The following is a 14,696-nucleotide window of genomic DNA, read 5'->3' on the forward strand; positions in this document are numbered from 1 at the left end:
TAGTGTAAAATATTTTACACTGTCAACTAATTACCACCACGTATCTCATTAAAACACAATTTTATTTTTTAAATACTGAAATGACATGGTAGATATTAAAATTTTGATTAATTATATGTGTAATATTGATTTACACTGATAGTGCACTACCATTACACCCATGATAGTGCACTACCATTTCACCCATATGATATTTAGTTCAATGTTTTAGGAACGAAAGATTAAATCATAATAATAATAACAATAACTTTGATGTACGCGTTTATTTTTGGTGCAATATTATTAATTAACTTTTTATCAAGTATTATTAATTGAGATTAAAGATAGTGGCATTTCAGTATTTTAAAATTAAGGGTTAATTATGTTTTTGGTCGCTATAAAATTAACAAATTTTGTTTTAAGTCCTTATTAAAAAAATGACATGTTTTGGTCTCTACAAAATTATTATGCATGTAGTTTTAGTCTCGCATGTTAAATTGATGTGTATTTTTAAATGATTATTTTACATACATATTTAGATTGTTATAAATTGTTCGTCGGAAAAAAAGAAACTCAAAATTTAATTTCTAAGTCTGAATTTATATTACTTACATCATTATCTTTTTGAAATTTAAAAAAATTCATATTTAATTCTTCTCATTTTAAAAAATTATATAATTTGATAAAGAAATATTTTATAGTAATATAATCATGTAGGAAAATAATTATTCAAAAATTTAAAAGTTTAAGAGTAATTAAACCGTTTTCAAAATTTTATAAAATAGTATGGATTAAAATTGAATGGATAAAAAATTTGTAGAGACTAAATTATGTCATTTTTAATAGGGACTAAAAATAATTTTTCTAGATATTTATAGGGACAAAAAACATATTTAGCCCTAAAATTAAAGGTGTGATTTGACGAAATTTACGTCGCTAATTGGTTGAAGATATAAAAATATTTTTTTCCTTACATAAATGTAAAATTATTTACACTATTAGTGCATAGTTTTTTTTTCTTATTAATTAACTTTAAATTAACGTTTATTAAATTTTGTAAATATAATAGTAATTAATCAAATTTAATTTGTGTTTTGATTTGATGGTAGTAATATTTATTGTTAGAGATATAAAAAGTTAAATTAAATGAGAGTATTAATTAGTAATTATTATATAGGTAATAATGTCATGATAGGAGTAGTAATTTAGTAGTTGAGATTTGTTTATACTATTTCATTTCAATAAATATTAGTATTTTTTTTTTTTGTTGTTAACCGATCGGTATCTGTGGGGAAAGGGGCCCCACGTGACTAATCCGGACCCGGACTCGGAGGACTCCAACCAGGATCGAACCTGGGTACTAATCAGTTCCGTCCCTTTTTGGAGAAAGTTCATTTGCCAACTGAGCCAACCCTTTGAGGTTAATATTAGTATCTCTTTTTGTTTAGAGTCAATATATCTTACAATTTAATTTTTTTAAATATGAAAGTGGATCAATTAAGGACTGAATTAATTAGTTTTATGACAAAAAAAAAGGGCACGATTGTAACACTTTAAGAGGTGCATATATTATACTCCATCTGTTTTAAAATAGATGTCGTCTTTTCTATCTTCATTTGTCTTTAAATTAATTATTTTTTAAAAATATTTATTATTTATTTCTACTAATTTATTCTTATTTATTTAATGGGTCACGCTAACGAGTGCTCCAGAGATACTCTTTAAGCATTCCATATAAAAAAAATTCTTACATAAATGATTTATTTTAATATTCAATACATTGAATACATGTTATTTCAATAAAACAAACTTTATTATTTCTTTAAAAAAAGTCCATTATTTTCATTTTTAAAACATTAAATATAAATAGTGCTTACCTTTTTAAACTCTTAACAAGTGCCACTGGGGCACTCGTTAGCATTTCCCTTATTTAATTTATTCTTATTTATTGTTTTTTAAATCATTTAACTACATCATTACCTATTATATATTAATAAGGTTGTTTTAATAAATAATATTTATTTTATTATTGAAATCAACATTATTAATTTTTTTTATCACTAAATCAACATTATTAATTATTATCTTTAAAAAATGTTAAAATCTCAAACAAAACATCTATTGTGAAATTGTGAGACACTGAGAGTAATATATTAAATTGGCTCTCAAAAGACCTCTTCTCAAGAATATATCAAGTTTATTTTTGTAGTAGAACCTTGAATGGTTTTTAAGAAGTTTTCTATCAGATTACCAGATAGCCAACGAGGCTCTCATTTACCTAAAAAATTATACTACGAATTACACTTGATTAATAACTTCACATCTGATAAATATTTTTTAAAATTAATCATTGGATTTAAACATATAATCATATAAATCATATATATAAAGTTTGAAATTAATCTATAAAGATTTACTATACCATCAAGATATCAAAAAATTAACGTCAAAATGAACTAATATAACGTTAATTTTGATGTAACTCAATGACATAAAAAATTACCATAGATTAATCTCAAATTTTATAAATATAATCTACATGATAAGATGTTTCAATTCAACGGTATAGTTTTAAAATTAATTTATTCGAAATGATGATTTTGAGCGAGTGTAATTTGTGGTGTAACTTTAAAGATTTAATTTTAAAAAATATACATATGAGAAGTATTATACAATGAAGATGTCCATTAAATTATATAACAAATCTCTATAAAATTCTTAAAAGATATGATATGTCTCAAGCTTACACTTTTAGAGAAGGGTATAAAAGTATCTTTGGCGGTAATCAACTTTCTCAAGTTTATAAGAGATAATTTAAATATTGTTATTAATAATAGTAATACTTACAATAAAATATGTGGTGTATAAAAATAAATAAGTAAGAGATAATATGTTTGCGTGTAAGTTGCCACGAAACAACAAAGTGAAAGAAATGTCTCATGACAATGACCTATACATATCATATCATTGTTAAATGTGTGGTGTTCCACTAATGTCCCCTCCATTTTTTAAAAGTTTGTGGCTCATAAGTGGTTCGAAATTTCCTCATTTATTTGATAAATTGAGAGTGAAATAATTATTAATTGAAATTAAAAATAAAGAGAAATAAGGAAGTCGGATATAAAATATATTAAAATATATTATATAATTTTTTAAATTGTTATATTTTAGATCACCTAATAGCTTATGGTTAAAAATTATAATTATTTTCATTAACAAATAAATATTTCTTGAAACTAATTTTTCTTAAGTAAAGTGTAATAACTTCGTCAATGATTAAGAAGTGTATTAAAAAAATTATGAGGTAGAGAGAGATTTACCTTTTGATTTAAAAAAAAATAAGAGGTAGAGAGAGATTTACCTTTTGATTTAAAAAAAAATAAGAGGTGTATTGCATTGAGATTTTAAAAGTGTATTTGCAAAGCTATCACTTTGACACTCAAGACAGTATGTGAAAGAGTAGAAAGTATTTAAATTGTGTTTGAAACTTGTTACCTGAAATGACATCATTCTCAATATATATGAGACAAGATTAACAATTTCGCTATCTTTCAGGTGTGGAATCCGAAGAACCATTAGATGTGATTCAGACGTAAATCTGCTACACATGGTACATGATGATCCAATGCTCAAAATAATATTCTAGAAGTGAAATCGGGCAATCGGTTGACGGGTTGTGTCTTGTCAACGGTCTATCTAGAGGTGGTCGGTTAAGGAGAATATGGCCAACCTAGAACAATTGCCCCCCAAATTTTGTTGGGATCCTTCAGTAGCTGCGGCCAATTTTGTTGAAGACTTATCTTGGCCATTTTTTTGAGATTGAAACCTTTAGATTGCGTTGCTGAAACAATGAAGGACAAATGCATTAAGTGATTTATCGTCACTGATTTGTTGTCACCCTAAATTTCAAACACACCACTTTAGTACCTAAGTTACTCAAGTGTTTTTTACCTTAGTGCGAATTCATGAGACAAGATGTTGGTTACCCACGGATTTTCCCTTTGTTACTCGATATGAACTGTTGATATTTATTTCCCTCTTCCTACAAGAGTTTAGGCGATGTTCTTCAATTTCTTATTTCTATTATTACCACTTTTTTGTTTATTCTCCTCGTATTGTTCTGCTTCATTTAGCGAACTCAGGTATTTGCTTGACGAATTAGTTTGATGGCGGCGATCACGACGGAAGATTACTAATGGGTCGAACCTGAGTATTTTGCCCATAAACTTGCTTTCATTCAAGGGAAATAAATGTCGTATGGTCCTTTAGAAATAAGGGGTCCCTCCTATTGGGATATTCTATCGGTTTCGGCCGAGGAAAGGATATTCATAAATTGAATGGTGCTTTATCCCTTTTTATTTATGCTTATCTCTCGAGAATGAGGTTTTGGACCATCTTCGCGTTTCTCCTTCACAATTTCATCCTTGTGCCTAAGGTTTCGTTAGAGTATTTAAATATTTGTATGAGTACCAAGTGTAACAGCCCGGGCCCCTCGCAAGGCGCTCCCGGCACTATTACCTCACGAACTTCTCTACCCCCCTCACTAGTAGAGTTTTTGCCTTCCGTGGGAATCGAACCATGTACCCTGGGGTTCAAGTACATGTACTTGAACCCCAGGGTACATGGTTCGATTCCCACGGAAGGCAAAAACTCTACTAGTGAGGGGGGTAGAGAAGTTCGTGAGGTAATAGTGCCGGGAGCGCCTTGCGAGGGGCCCGGGCTGTTACACCAAGGGGAGTCAGGTTTAACTTCCCAAGATCTTATTTTAACCCTTTTGAAGTATGTCTCATTTCGAACGGTGTTGTTGTTTATGGGATCGTTTTTATTCGTCGTGCCAAAAACCATGTCTTCAAGGTCTACATCGACAGTTGGATCAATTTAAACCTAATTATTTTTTGTCTAAACCTCTTTCTTTTCTTGCCTGAGAGGAATTTTATGTTATTTCTTTCACTCCCACAGAACAAGATGAATGCACGAATCAACAATAACGATTATGATCGTTGGATCATTTTTCTAAAGAAGCATTGAGCATTTTTTTAGTTCAGGCAAAAACTGAATCAAACCAACGAACTCGTTGTTAATTGATTCAACATCAGATTTCAAAAACTCTACTCGCGGGCCCGTATACCCGAATCAACCATAACTAATTAGTATACTTTATATCATAATTATCATAGGAACTACTATAAAGTATTCAACTTCAAGAAGAAAAAATGAAATTCCATTTATGTCATTCAAAATATATATGGAGAAACGAAAAATATCCGGGATTTAATATTTGTATTGAAATTTAGTTTATGCAAATTAGATATTTTTAAAAAATGTTTGTGCACATTTGTTTTTAGTGTATCCGATCAATCCAACACAAACCAACCCGTTAATTTTTAGTTCGATTCGAATTGTGTTTTGTCAGATTTAATTTAATTAACTAATTAATTAAATTCGGAGCATTACAACTCTCGCATCAAAGTTTGTAGCACCTATAAGTTAGAGATTTTAATGTTAAAATAATGTGTACTTCAAGGTCACATGTTTTACTTTTATGTATCACTAGAACAATATCATTTTATGGTATTAGACTCTCTAAGTCATTCAACAATGTAGATATTTCGATGGAGCTTACATGATCTATTAGATTGAATCTGACGATTTCTTTCTAAGATCCTTGCACCCTAAAGTAATGAATCGAATTCTATTGGTCACTGGCTCATGTTAGAGGACACATAAAGATAAAAAACTTATAAAACCACTTGAAGTAATTAAAACAAATTCATTACAAAGTTAAACCATTAGCCCATATTAGAACAACATAAAGGCAAAAACCTTAAAAATAAACCACAGAAGTAATTAAAATAAATTCATTACAAAAATAAAAGGATTCTCATATAGTAAAAGGTTAGTAGAATATTTCATATGATATCAAAGTCAGGGCATCGATTCAAACCCTCACTTTTCAATATTTATATTTAGTATTTAAAAAGAAACGTCCACCAGAAATATTTCAATGGACCTTGCATTATTTGTTAGATTGAATCTAACGACCTCTTTCTAAGTTCTTTGTACCTTAAAGTAATGAATCAAATTCTATTGGACATTGGCTCATGGTAGAAGACAACGTAAAGATAAAAAAGGACATTGGCCCATGTTAGAAGGCAATATAAAGATAAAAAAGGACATTGGCATATGTTAGAAGACAACATAAAGATTAAAAAAAATTAAAAATAAAACTACACGAAATAATTAAAATAGATTCATTATAGAGTTAAAAAGATTATCACATGATTTAACTAATATAGATATTTTAATGGACCTTACATGTTTTGTCAGATTTAATTTGAAAGTCTCTTTCTAGCCTCTCGTGCAAACACCTTAAAGTAATGGATCGAATTGTATTGGCCATTAACCCATATTGGAACACAACATAAAGATTAAAACCTTAAAAATAAAATCATGCAAAGTAATTAAAATAAATTCATTACAAAAGTAAAAGGATCCTCATATAGAAAAATGTTTGTAGCATATTTTATTTGATTATCAAAGTCGGGACATTGATTCAAACTCCTACTTTTCAATATTTAGTATTTTAAAAAGAAACATCCATCGTAAATATTTCAATGGACCTTGCATGATCCGTTAGATTGAATATGACGACCTCTTTCTAGGCTCTTTGTACCTCAAAGTAATGCATCGAATTATACGTGCCATTGGTTCATCTTAGAAGACAAAACATAGATTAAAAAAAATTTAAAAATAAAACCACATGAAGTAATTCAAATAAGTTCATTTCAAAATTAAAAACATTCTCATATGATATAACTAATAAAAACAACGCCCACCGTGGGGCTCGAACCCACGACCACAAGGTTAAGAGCCTTGCGCTCTACCAACTGAGCTAGACGGGCTTGTTGTAAATTTTTCCGTCAAACAATTAAAGTTTGTTATTATTTAGTATTTTATTTTTAAAACAACAAAAATTTGGCCCATGCAGGTCTCGAACCTGCGACCTTCGCGTTATTAGCACGACGCTCTAACCAACTGAGCTAATGGGCCATTTTGTTTTTTATAATAACTAAAAACTAAGAAATGTATTTACCATGAATAAAAAGAAGAAATAACTTCACCTTATCATTTTCATAATAATAATTTTTAGAATTATATAAAGATGACAGTGGTGAAAAATGATTAAATTAGAATATTTAAAAAGCGTAATAAAGTTAGACATTGAAAGAGAAAAATAATGAGGTGAAGAATGCGAGTTCAATTAAGGTTGTTTATTGAAAAAGGTCACCATTAATGATTATTTGTGTCGTGTCATCACTTAGATAATTTTCAAAAATACAACTTAGAGAGAGTTTGTTACACCTACTCGTAAATGAAAGTTAGTCGGAAGCGAATTATGTGCGTATTTCTTAAAGTCTATTAAGCTTTGTAAAGAGCGTAGAAATGTCAATATCATTCAAAGGGACATGGACTTGATAATACAACCTAACAACTCATCTTTATTGTTTATGTAACTATCTTTAAATAATTTTTTATGGTATAATAATTCCTAAAGCTTATTCTTTGATAAACTAACTTAGTTATTTTTCCTCTCGACTTTCAAGTTTGAGAAATGATTAAGCAATAGTACACAAGGTACAATAAACAAAAATGATGATAAAATATCCTAATACAAAAATAAAAAGATTGCAATAGTTCTTTTATCAAAGAGCAAAATCATCCAACGATTAACAAAAAAGAAAATATATAAATATTCAATTTCTTACTGTTTTATTCACCATATTAAATCACGTTACATAACATTGAAACGAATTTGTAAATAAACTTTTGAGAATCAAGGTGAGTTGATTATAAAAGAAAAGAAATATTTTCAAAGAAATAATATATAGAGAAGAAACTATACTTAAAGAAATATACACATAAGTAAGTGAGTTCATTGCATAAACTTTTTGTTTAAAGATTCAAACACTTGTGTTTTTCCTTAGAACTGTTTACATCATTTGTTGATGAGTACTTGTAAACACTCAACAATTCATTCATTTTTTAATTGTATTCCTCCATAATTCAAAGAGATCTAATTGGGATCATTTATTTGTGTTTGAAATATAAGATATATACCAGGAAAAACTACGAAAATTTAAACAAGTACATGAAGGAAAAATAAAGCAAAAAATGAAAGTGTATAACATATTCAAACTTAAGCGGAACTACTCTTCTTCAAGATCAACATGACGAAATAGATGTGGTGGTATTTGGCTTGAGTTGAGTATGAAGTGTTTCACTATAAAGTCGATTTTGTCATTGAGAACTTGCATCTTTTTACTTTAGATGGTAAGGACTTCTGAGTATGTGATGGGAGTCATCTGAGCTATTGATTTCTATCGGTGTCTCTAGACTTATGGCTTTTCTCTTCCCTTTGTTCGATGGTGTCTTTTTGTTAATCATCATGACAAAATATATGTGGTGGTATTTGGATTGAGTTGGGTATGAAGTGTTTCACTATAAAGTCGATCTTGTCGTTGAGAACATTCATCTTTTTACTTTAGATGGTAAAGGCTTGTGATTATGTGACGGGAGTCATCCGAGCTATTGATTTCTATTAGGTGTCTCTAGACTTATGGATTTTCGCTTCCCTTTGCTTGAGGGTGTCTTTTTGACGATTTTTACTTCTTTTAGCTCAAATTGCATTGAGGGTAGAACATAGGTTCCTATTTGTGTTGATCCTTCTTTATATTTTTCTTCTTCAAATTTGTATATGATTTTCTCCAGAACCTTTGTGATTACGTGTCCATTAGGAATATGTGTTTCTCTTATTTTGATATCTAGCATGTAATCAATTACTTGTTGGGCCCAATTGATATTGACTTTGTTTTAGATTATCCAGACGGTTTCTACATTTCCTTGGGTTATGAGAGCAAAGTTTCCTTGCTTAAGGATGAGTATGCGAGTTATTACATAGTGAGTCATCCTACTTCCAAGGAAAATGTACTTGACTGTGAATGGATAAGGTATGTGAGTTGAAGTGTTTCTCATTAGGAAGGATGCGACGGAGGCATAGTTATACCTATTTGCTTTATCTCCAAGCTCATGAAGTTTGTCTTCTTGAGGGAGATTTAGTAACTTTTTAAATTCTTCTACTGTAAGATTTATTCTATGCTTTCTTATTTTACTCTAAAGTATTCCACATGTGAGACGAATATTTGAGAAGAACATTTTCACAAGAGAGGTATAAATCTTTTCAGAGGGGGTACAGAGAAAATCGGCGAGGTTGAGTGTTTCAAATTTTTTGAAGAATTTGCACTCTTTGAACTCTTTTGGAGATATGGTATGAATTCTTATGACATTTTAGTTTGTGAATTGTGCAAAATATTAGACTATTTATAGGCAACCACTACAGTCTGACTAGCACGTGGGTAATAAAAATGAAGTAATAATAAGAAAGAATCATCAGAGTCTATATGTTAATGTATAGCCAAACTCTACTTCATTAATATTCTGGACTAGGCCAAGATTCAGCCCAGTCTACTTTTGGCCCAATTGGACTTGGAGGCCCAAAAACGTCTCAAAACCCTGGAGGAGCGAACACGTGCTCAGCTCCTCGGAAGCCCAATAGCGTTGGAGCACTGCGGCACAAGCTCGGCATATGATGCTCCCCGTGAGCGTCCCATTTGACAAGGACCTATCTCCTCGTCCAGACTCAGGCTTACCGAGCATTCTCCCTGCGAGCGTCCCTCCCGTCGAGGACTCTTTTCCTCATGGCCTTATGCCGAGGACCCTCCTCCTCGTAGGGTCACTTCACATCCAACCCCCTAAATAATACAGAGTCCATGTTGTCCCTGAAAGACCGCGTCTCCCTTAAACTTCGGAGTGGTTGACCAGGACGGAGACCACGTACTGGTTTTCGATATTCCCGCCTGGAATCCTGGTAGTCTTCTAACTTGGCCTGGGCATCCAGTACAGTAGCGAGATCTTGGCCCAACGCTGGGGGCTATAAATACTATCTTTCACTAGAGGGTCAGGTATTCACTTTCTATCCTTTACCTTGTACTTGCGCTCTGTTGCTCCTCTACTCACTTTAGCATCAGAGTACCTTGCAGGCACACCCCCTATAGTCTTCAAGCTTCGATATTGTTGCAGACCACGAAGATCCGTCTGATCAGGTACGATCAATTAACATATCTACAGTTCATCACTAACATTACAAAAAATATTCCTCGCAAAATAATAATATAACGACTATCAACAAAATCAAGGATTATTAAATCCATGGCAAGTATCATATAAAATAACAATCTCAAAACTTACAATATACTATAAATAAATAGTTAATGTATTTTTTTAATGACCGACATTTATGATGCAATAACTTAATGAGCAACCCGGGGGGTATTAACAGTATTCTAGGGATGAGCTCTTCATGATATATTACATTGTGCTTCTCCTATCTCCCATCCTTAATCGCTAACAGTTAGGGTGGCAAAACAAGCCCGGCCCGTTGGGCATGCACGTTTTGCCCGCACTTTAGTGAGGGAGGGCCAAGGATTTAGGCCATCACCCTCTAATGTGTCTGCCCTGCCCCACCCCGTTCTATTTACCGTATTTTACAAACATGGATCCATACAACCTGCATAATCAGAGTCAACATACCATTTGTTTACTACTTTACAATCTTTACCATGGGCTCCACCATAAATTATGACTCTATTCAGAGACCCATTTATGTAGCTTAAAATCCACTTTAATGCTTGATAGTGAGTATTTCTAGGATTTTTCCATGTACCTACTTACAACACTTACTGCATATGCTTGATAATTCATCACCACAACCATCACAAAGTTATTTAGCAACACATCATAGAACAATTCACTAATTAATTTTTACAGACAACACAACAATCAAATTCATATATAAAAATTTTCACATACGATTCACAAAAAATTCACACAATAACATAACTAACACCAAAAAAGTCATACCAACACATAGAGATAATATTAGTACCCTAAACCCCACATATGATTCATCATATCCCCGTTTATAGAGCAAGAATCCCACTCTTACCTTGGATTCAGAGTCCGTACTACAACTTTGTTTCGGTTGAATTCTTAGCTTCCGACTTTGCATACTTCTTCCAGTTGAATCCGAGCTCCGCCGTAGCTTCTAATCTTGCCATAGCTTCCAACCACGAGCCTTTTCTCACTTTCTGCAATTTTTCCCTTCACAACCATTTTGCTCGTACCAACACCAAAACCCTTATTTTTGTTCTGATAGCCACTATTTCCCAAAAACTACTGATACTTCAAATTCCTCTTATTAAACATAGCCAAATAATACTATGCTTCTTAGTGGGCCTACATTCACAGCCCCTCTATTACTGACTCTTACACACAGCCAACCCAACCTCATGAAATAATTAGTCCAACATAATAATATTATTTCTAATATTATTTCTCCAATTAAACCGACTAATTTAATCCGACTTTCCATTCAACCGCTCAAACAATATAATAATCCACTTACGTCCTTTAGATTAATACCATTAAATTCCCAACTTTGACAATTTCTAACAACTAAATCTTAATTAATTTAATTAACTAATTAATTAAATTCGGAGAATTACAACTCTCGCATCAAAGTTTGTAGCACCCATAAGTTAGAGATTTTAATGTTAAAATAATGTGTACTTCAAGGTCACATGTTTTACTTTTATGTATCACTAGAACAATATCATTTTATGGTATTAGACTCTCTAAGTCATTCAACAATGTAGATATTTCGATGGAGCTTACATGATCTATTAGATTGAATCTGACGATTTCTTTCTAAGATCCTTGCACCCTAAAGTAATGAATCGAATTCTATTGGTCACTGGCTCATGTTAGAGGACACATAAAGATAAAAAACTTATAAAACCACTTGAAGTAATTAAAACAAATTCATTACAAAGTTAAACCATTAGCCCATATTAGAACAACATAAAGGCAAAAACCTTAAAAATAAACCACAGAAGTAATTAAAATAAATTCATTACAAAAATAAAAGGATTCTCATATAGTAAAAGGTTAGTAGAATATTTCATATGATATCAAAGTCAGGGCATCGATTCAAACCCTCACTTTTCAATATTTATATTTAGTATTTAAAAAGAAACGTCCACCAGAAATATTTCAATGGACCTTGCATTATTTGTTAGATTGAATCTAACGACCTCTTTCTAAGTTCTTTGTACCTTAAAGTAATGAATCAAATTCTATTGGACATTGGCTCATGGTAGAAGACAACGTAAAGATAAAAAAGGACATTGGCCCATGTTAGAAGGCAATATAAAGATAAAAAAGGACATTGGCATATGTTAGAAGACAACATAAAGATTAAAAAAAATTAAAAATAAAACTACACGAAATAATTAAAATAGATTCATTATAGAGTTAAAAAGATTATCACATGATTTAACTAATATAGATATTTTAATGGACCTTACATGTTTTGTCAGATTTAATTTGAAAGTCTCTTTCTAGCCTCTCGTGCAAACACCTTAAAGTAATGGATCGAATTGTATTGGCCATTAACCCATATTGGAACACAACATAAAGATTAAAACCTTAAAAATAAAATCATGCAAAGTAATTAAAATAAATTCATTACAAAAGTAAAAGGATCCTCATATAGAAAAATGTTTGTAGCATATTTTATTTGATTATCAAAGTCGGGACATTGATTCAAACTCCTACTTTTCAATATTTAGTATTTTAAAAAGAAACATCCATCGTAAATATTTCAATGGACCTTGCATGATCCGTTAGATTGAATATGACGACCTCTTTCTAGGCTCTTTGTACCTCAAAGTAATGCATCGAATTATACGTGCCATTGGTTCATCTTAGAAGACAAAACATAGATTAAAAAAAATTTAAAAATAAAACCACATGAAGTAATTCAAATAAGTTCATTTCAAAATTAAAAACATTCTCATATGATATAACTAATAAAAACAACGCCCACCGTGGGGCTCGAACCCACGACCACAAGGTTAAGAGCCTTGCGCTCTACCAACTGAGCTAGACGGGCTTGTTGTAAATTTTTCCGTCAAACAATTAAAGTTTGTTATTATTTAGTATTTTATATTTAAAACAACAAAACTTTGGCCCATGCAGGTCTCGAACCTGCGACCTTCGCGTTATTAGCACGACGCTCTAACCAACTGAGCTAATGGGCCATTTTGTTTTTTATAATAACTAAAAACTAAGAAATGTATTTACCATGAATAAAAAGAAGAAATAACTTCACCTTATCATTTTCATAATAATAATTTTTAGAATTATATAAAGATGACAGTGGTGAAAAATGATTAAATTAGAATATTTAAAAAGCGTAATAAAGTTAGACATTGAAAGAGAAAAATAATGAGGTGAAGAATGCGAGTTCAATTAAGGTTGTTTATTGAAAAAGGTCACCATTAATGATTATTTGTGTCGTGTCATCACTTAGATAATTTTCAAAAATACAACTTAGAGAGAGTTTGTTACACCTACTCGTAAATGAAAGTTAGTCGGAAGCGAATTATGTGCGTATTTCTTAAAGTCTATTAAGCTTTGTAAAGAGCGTAGAAATGTCAATATCATTCAAAGGGACATGGACTTGATAATACAACCTAACAACTTATCTTTATTGTTTATGTAACTATCTTTAAATAATTTTTTATGGTATAATAATTCCTAAAGCTTATTCTTTGATAAACTAACTTAGTTATTTTTCCTCTCGACTTTCAAGTTTGAGAAATGATTAAGCAATAGTACACAAGGTACAATAAACAAAAATGATGATAAAATATCCTAATACAAAAATAAAAAGATTGCAATAGTTCTTTTATCAAAGAGCAAAATCATCCAACGATTAACAAAAAAGAAAATATATAAATATTCAATTTCTTACTGTTTTATTCACCATATTAAATCACGTTACATAACATTGAAACGAATTTGTAAATAAACTTTTGAGAATCAAGGTGAGTTGATTATAAAAGAAAAGAAATATTTTCAAAGAAATAATATATAGAGAAGAAACTATACTTAAAGAAATATACACATAAGTAAGTGAGTTCATTGCATAAACTTTTTGTTTAAAGATTCAAACACTTGTGTTTTTCCTTAGAACTGTTTACATCATTTGTTGATGAGTACTTGTAAACACTCAACAATTCATTCATTTTTTTAATTGTATTCCTCCATAATTCAAAGAGATCTAATTGGGATCATTTATTTGTGTTTGAAATATAAGATATATGCTAGGAAAAACTACGAAAATTTAAACAAGTACATGAAGGAAAAATAAAGCAGAAAATGAAAGTGTATAACATATTCAAACTTAAGCGGAACTACTCTTCTTCAAGATCAACATGACGAAATAGATGTGGTGGTATTTGGCTTGAGTTGAGTATGAAGTGTTTCACTATAAAGTCGATTTTGTCATTGAGAACTTGCATCTTTTTACTTTAGATGGTAAGGACTTCTGAGTATGTGATGGGAGTCATCTGAGCTATTGATTTCTATCGGTGTCTCTAGACTTATGGCTTTTCTCTTCCCTTTGTTCGATGGTGTCTTTTTGTTAATCATCATGACAAAATATATGAGGTGGTATTTGGATTGAGTTGGGTATGAAGTGTTTCACTATAAAGTCGATCTTGTCATTGAGAACATTCATCTTTTTACTTTAGATG

At 30.8% G+C, this 14,696-nt stretch overlaps 4 non-coding genes across 4 annotated transcripts; all 4 read right to left on the reverse strand.

The window, feature by feature from the left end:
- Positions 1 to 6,808: 6,808 nt before the first annotated feature.
- On the reverse strand, positions 6,809 to 6,881 carry TRNAK-CUU (transfer RNA lysine (anticodon CUU)). The gene has a single exon. It is a non-coding gene; the product is annotated as a tRNA-Lys (tRNA).
- Positions 6,882 to 6,955: 74 nt separating this feature from the next.
- Positions 6,956 to 7,029, reverse strand: TRNAI-AAU (transfer RNA isoleucine (anticodon AAU)). Its single transcript has one exon. It is a non-coding gene; the product is annotated as a tRNA-Ile (tRNA).
- Positions 7,030 to 12,975: 5,946 nt separating this feature from the next.
- Positions 12,976 to 13,048, reverse strand: TRNAK-CUU (transfer RNA lysine (anticodon CUU)). The gene has a single exon. It is a non-coding gene; the product is annotated as a tRNA-Lys (tRNA).
- Positions 13,049 to 13,122: 74 nt separating this feature from the next.
- On the reverse strand, positions 13,123 to 13,196 carry TRNAI-AAU (transfer RNA isoleucine (anticodon AAU)). Its single transcript has one exon. It is a non-coding gene; the product is annotated as a tRNA-Ile (tRNA).
- Positions 13,197 to 14,696: the final 1,500 nt, after the last annotated feature.

The sequence above is a fragment of the Vicia villosa genome, linkage group LG2, assembly GCF_029867415.1.
Source record: "Vicia villosa cultivar HV-30 ecotype Madison, WI linkage group LG2, Vvil1.0, whole genome shotgun sequence".
Lineage (NCBI taxonomy): Eukaryota > Viridiplantae > Streptophyta > Magnoliopsida > Fabales > Fabaceae > Vicia > Vicia villosa.